The sequence below is a fragment of the Cupressus sempervirens genome, chromosome 8, assembly GCF_028749045.1.
Source record: "Cupressus sempervirens isolate cs-2001-9-10 chromosome 8, ASM2874904v1, whole genome shotgun sequence".
NCBI classification, from domain to species: domain Eukaryota; kingdom Viridiplantae; phylum Streptophyta; class Pinopsida; order Cupressales; family Cupressaceae; genus Cupressus; species Cupressus sempervirens.
Window position 1 is genome coordinate 205,499,562 of NC_143125.1, and position 6,168 is coordinate 205,505,729.

A 6,168-nucleotide genomic window follows, 5' to 3' on the forward strand; every position below is an offset into this window, starting at 1 on the left:
CTACCAAGCTGTAGCCCTCTTTATCATCTCCTAAGTAATCTATTGCAGCTTTTATAGTAAGCTTTCTAGTTTGTTCTATAGTTTTTTCATCCATAGCTTTGACTGCATCAATTTTTGTTCCAGCCAGTACTTCAGTTGTAAATATTCTAGTTAGTACTTCAGTTGTAAATATTCTAGTTGGTACATTACCTGTTGATACTTCATTTTTGAGAAGCACATCAATTTTGGATATAGTTAGCACCTCTCTCAATTTTCCTCCAGTTAGCTCAATTCAAGTTTTTTTTGGTAGTCCAACTTCATCAACTATTGTAAGCACTGAAGTAAAACCAAAGACTCCACTAAAACTTCTTCTTGCTGGCAAGGAAATTGATGAGGATATAGACTTGGACAAGGAAATTATTATACCTAAGATAGATCTAGATACTACCATAGTTAATGAAATGAGACTGGTTAGTCAGGGTTTACAACAAAGAGCAAGGCAGAAACAATGTAGAGATGAGAGAGATAAAGAATTCACTATAATTGTAAGTGCTAAAAATATAATTACTGAGGCAATAGGTGTTGATGTGGATTCATATCAACACATTTTGTTACAATTAGAAGAGTCCATACAAAAGCTCAATGAGGACACTTCTAGTCAAGAGAAGCTTATAGAAAAGGTAGAGAAGAAATTTGAAAATAAAGTGCTTGAGCACATTGCTCAACACATTGCAATAAAGCAAGTTGAACTATCTTCAATTTTGAGCAATCTTGAAAATTATTTTACAAATGTCACATCCCTTTTTGCAAAGCTATGTGATGTTATTGAGTACACAAAAGAAATAAAGGTAAAATTGAACAAAATTGATGAAGATCTGAAGGTCAATGCTCAAAAGTTGCAGCTTGACCCCAGTTCAAGCTCTGCACATCACATAAAGATCAAATTCCTATCAGACATGTAGGTAGAACTATTAAGAGAGGAAGCAAGGCTCTGGTCTACACTATTAGACATCCAAAACATGATCCTTCCTATCATGGACACAATGTAAAATCACATTTCTTATTCAAACACATTGATCCATGATAACAATCTTTCAGTTGTAGATCATATGATAGAACTATTAGCAGAAGTCCAGGTTGCACTTCACATCTACAAACATTTGCAAGAGAACTGGGATAAGACATTAGCTCTTATTCTTAAGGTACATTCTAAGTTTTTCTCACATTTTGGTGTCTCTGTATAAGTATGATTACCTTTGGCATTATTGTCAAAAGGGGGACATTATTGTGAGTAAGAGTCAAAGAGGGAGTAAAAGACAACGAAGAAAAAAAGAGAGAATATACTAATTTATCTATAGTGATAAGGTATGTATATACCATGCCATATGTATGGGGGAGTTATGTAGAACATGTAAGAATGTATATACAACAGGTTTACAAAGATCAATTTAAAAAAATTAAATCCAGTATGTTAGTGTACACAATGTTGGCTCATAAGTTTTTTTTGTCACTAATGCCAAAGGGGGAGATTGTTGGCATTATATTGTATTTGTCATTAGTGACAACACTTATCCAATTCTGAATGATTATCGAGTTCATCACTCAATCTACAATGTATATTGAGCATTTAGTGGTTACCTTGTAGGTTCATCACTCCAATAGTTCATACCGAGCATTCATGAAGCTACCAAGTGACTGTGTAGTCCAACACTATCTACTGAGCATATAGTGTTCACCAAGCTTCATAGTCTCTCTCAAGTCATCAATTTGTGTGATGGAAGCCAGTGTTTACCGAGTGATGGAAGTGTAGTGTTTACTGAGTGAAAGCAAGGTCAACAAAGGATTCAATTTTATCGAGTGATACTATATCTACCGAGTCTCCAATGGTTACCAAGTTCCAAGCTATGTTGTGTGATTAGTATGGACTGAGCTTCTACTTGTATCGAGTGCATGATGATGTGAAGTAATGCAGTGGATGCTGAGTATCACAAGGTTACCAAGTCAGCTTGAAGAACCCAAGTTTTCTACTGTTTGGCCGACTCAGTAATATTTTGTTCATTTGTGTTTTGGCCGACTTTGCATTTGTAATTATTGGAATGGTATATATGTAATGTATTATATCATTTTCAATGCATGAATATGTTTTTAAGGAATGGACATGTAATGGTTTGAGAAGAATAAAAGTGAATCAGCAATGAAGCATTGTATTTAGCAAGGTCTACAAGGAGCAGTAAAGATTCATCAGTCACAAGAGGTGATCTGTACTTCAAGGATCTAATAAAAAATCAAGTTGTAAGTAATTCCACTATTTCATCCTAATAGGTGAATCATTTTTGTAAATCTTTTAACAAGGTAGGCTTAATAGTCTCTCTATAAATCTCCTAACAGAGTGCATACTTCATTGTATGTTTGTAAATCCTTTAACAAGGTGGATCTAGCAGTCCAAATTGCTCTTAATAGGGAAGATCATTAGAAGTGATCAATGTAAGCCCTAATAGGCTAACTTCATATTGCAGTAGTGAAGTTTTGTGGGTATCATCCCCACCCTAGTTTTACTTTCTATTTGGAAGGTTTCTGGGTCACCAAAATTCTATGTTTATGTGGTATAAATGTTTATCTTTCTCATGCATACAGTATATTAGATGAATAAATGATGAATGGATCAATTATTGAATTGATTTAAAGTGTTTGAGGTTACTGATTCACCCCTCCCCTCTTAGTAACCTTGCTAGTCTCGATTATTTCCAATAGTTGAGTCTTGTTTGTATTCACCATTACTATGAACTATGTTTTTTGATGGGGTTGGTTCTAAAGAAGGTGCAGGGGTAGGTTTAGTATTTTTTTCTCCAGAGAAGAACACTACTAGGTGTTCCTTTAACCTAAATTTCTTTTTCACCAATAACATAGCTGAATATGAAACCCTACTGTTAGGATTGAAGATTGCTTCTCACCATGGAATCAAGAAATTGCATGTCATAGGTGATTCTGAACTAGTCATCTCATAGATAAAAGAGACATATGCATCTAAAAAAAAGAGATTAAAGTAGTATAGAAATTTTGTTTGAGATTAGATAGAATTATTTGATGGATTTGGTATTTCATGGAGGGATAGAACTCAGAATAGGATGGCAGATTTGTTAGCAAATGTTGCAATTAAGCCACAACAAGTATCATTTGTAGGGATCTCACAATATGAAATTCAAAATAGACCCTCAATACTTGATAACATTCAACAATGGAAAGTATTTGATGATGACAAAGACATTGTCAATTTCTTGTTGAATGAAGATAAATACCATGGTCAAGAATTGGATTGCAATGATTTGGTTGAAACTATAGATGGGAAAGAAACAATCTTTGGCCAATAAGTCATATAATTGAAAACTAATAAAGTACCTAAGGGACTAGTTATTTTGGAGAATATGTTTGATAACCAAGATAGGGAAAAATCTGGGGCTAAAGATTGTAAACCTTGAGAACTAGAAGAGATAAATTTGGGTACAAATGAGGCCCCAAAGAAAGTTTATATTGGTCAAAATTTGTCAACTAAAATTATGAAGCCTCTGATTGATATATTGAGAAAGTATAGACATGCTTCTACATGGTCATATGATGACCTAAAAGCTTATAGAGAAGACATTTTTCAACATATCTTAACACTAAAGGACAATGTAAAACCTTTTAGGAGAAAACAAAGACCGGTTCAACCAACCCTATCTCCCAAAATACAAGAGGAATTGATGAAGTTAAAAGACTAAGGGATAACTAAACCTATTAGATATTCTACTTGGGTCTCAAATCTAGTACCTGTCAAGAAAAAGAATGGAGACATTAGACTGTGTGTAAATTTTAGAAATTTGAATATTACTTCCTTAAAAGAAAATTATGGATTTCCAAACATGGAAGCTATGTTACAACAAGTAACTAGATCTAAACTTATGTCTATGATGGATGGATTCTTAGAATATAACTAGGTCCTAGTGAAGGAAGAAGAGCAATTCAAAATAGCATTTACAACTCCTTGGGGAACCTATGTGTACGTCAAAATGCCATTTGGGTTGATAAATGTGTGTGCTACTTTTCAAATGGCCATGGATGTGGCTTTTCATGAATATATCAATAAATTTATGGTTCTATATCAAGATGATTTGAAAACTTATTCCAAAAAAATAGAGGACCAGTGTAGGCATTTGGAAAAAAAGTTTATTAAAGCCTTGGAATATGGAGTGTCATTAAATCCTAAGTGTACCTTTGGGGTAACTAAGGGTAAGTTATTGGGACATATAGTGTCAAAGGATGGAGTAAAGATAGACCCTAAAGGGGTACCATCTATTGATAAGGTCACAAAACCAAAGAGTGTGAAAGGGATTCAATCTTTCTTTGGCTAAGTTAACTTTTTAAGAAGATTTGTTACAAATTTGGTTGAGATTAGCAAACATATCTCAAAAATGCTTAAGAAAGAAGCTACTATAAATTGGAATGGTGAACCCTCACAAGCATTTCAAGACATTAAAACTACTATAAAGAATGCCCCAGTTTTAAGGACTCCAAACTATACAAGGCCTATGCATATCTTTTCCTTCACATCTTTCCATAGTATAGTTGTAGTTTTCTTGTAGAAGAACAATGAGGGTTATGAATAGAGAATTGCATTTTTTAGTAGGTCATTGCAACTAGCTGAATTAAAATATGAGATTAATGAAAAGAAAGCATATGTTTGTTAAAGGATGTTAAAGATTTTAGATGCTATCTGGTAGGTGCTATTGTCATTGCATGTATGCTCAGTGCTACCATTAAGGATATATTTACTCAACAAGAAGTGTCAGGGAGGAGGTTTAGGTGGATCAATAGGATCCAAGAATTCAATATTGAGATACTAATCAAAAAAATGTGATAATTGATGACCTCAGTTCTAACTTATATGACATGAATCACTGCAAGTGGTATGCTAATATTATCTACTATTTACAACACATGGAAGCTCCATCCCACTTAACTTAAAATGAGAAAAGAAGCACAAAATTGCAAGCCATCAGGTACATAATTGTCAAAGGCAATTTGTGGTGGAGAAATTTTGAGGGAATATTATTAAAATGTGTTGATCAAGAAAAAGCTAAAGAAGTCCTAAGTGAAATGCATGTTGTAATGTGTGGGGTACATTATATGGCTAAGACCACTACACACAAGGTAATGGGAGCTAGATTTTGTGGCCATCTCTTTTTAAAGATGCTCAGATGTTGGTGAGGAAATGTGACTCTTACCAAAGGTTTGCTAGTAAATTCAAATTCTTAGGTAATACCCCATTAAAGCTAGTTGAGGTTCAAGCACCATTTCAGCAGTGGGGTATGGATTTCATAGGTGAGATTTCTCCAAAATCAAGTACTGGCTATTCTTGGATTTAGTTGCCACTGACTACTTTACAAAATGGGTAGAAGCTATTTGTGGTGTAAATAAGTATTTACTTATTACACTTACTTAAGTTTACTTAGGTTAATGCATTATTTAATTATTTTACATTATTTTATTATTTTTGTTTGTGAGACACTTAGGAGTTTGCACACCTTTTTGAGTTTTCATGTAGAAAACATAGGAGTACACAACTCTATTTTAGCACATGGTGTCTACAACATTGTTCTGCGTATCACACCCTTGAAGGCTTATCCTCTCATCACCACACTTACTTCTGTGCTTAACCCATATCTAGTGGACATGTGCTTAGTTGTATGACATATCATGTAGCTAATTACGAGGCATTCTAGATGTATCTTAGAGGCCTTTATATAGAGGCACTCCCAGTGTACTTTTACATTGCATATTGCATTAATGATGACGTATTGATTACATTGTCATTTTGATCATACTCTCTCTCTTTTTGGTCTACTGTGTGCTTGTGTTTGAGTTCTTAGTTCCTAGGTGAAATTTTCCCTTAGGAAAATTCTTACATGGTATCAGAGAAATTTGGAGATTTTCTCATCTCAAGCTGTTCAAGACCTTTTTCTTGCTTCATCACTTCAACACAAATCCAAAGTGCTGCAGAAATTGGGAGCATCTAGAGCTGGATCTAACCTTGCCATTCTATCCAAAATGCTAAACTAGTGAAAATTAACTATAAACTTGGCTACCTTGGCCCAAAGTCGACTGTGAGGCAAAAAAATTTTGCAAATTGAAACTCGAAGGCCTCGATTTGCG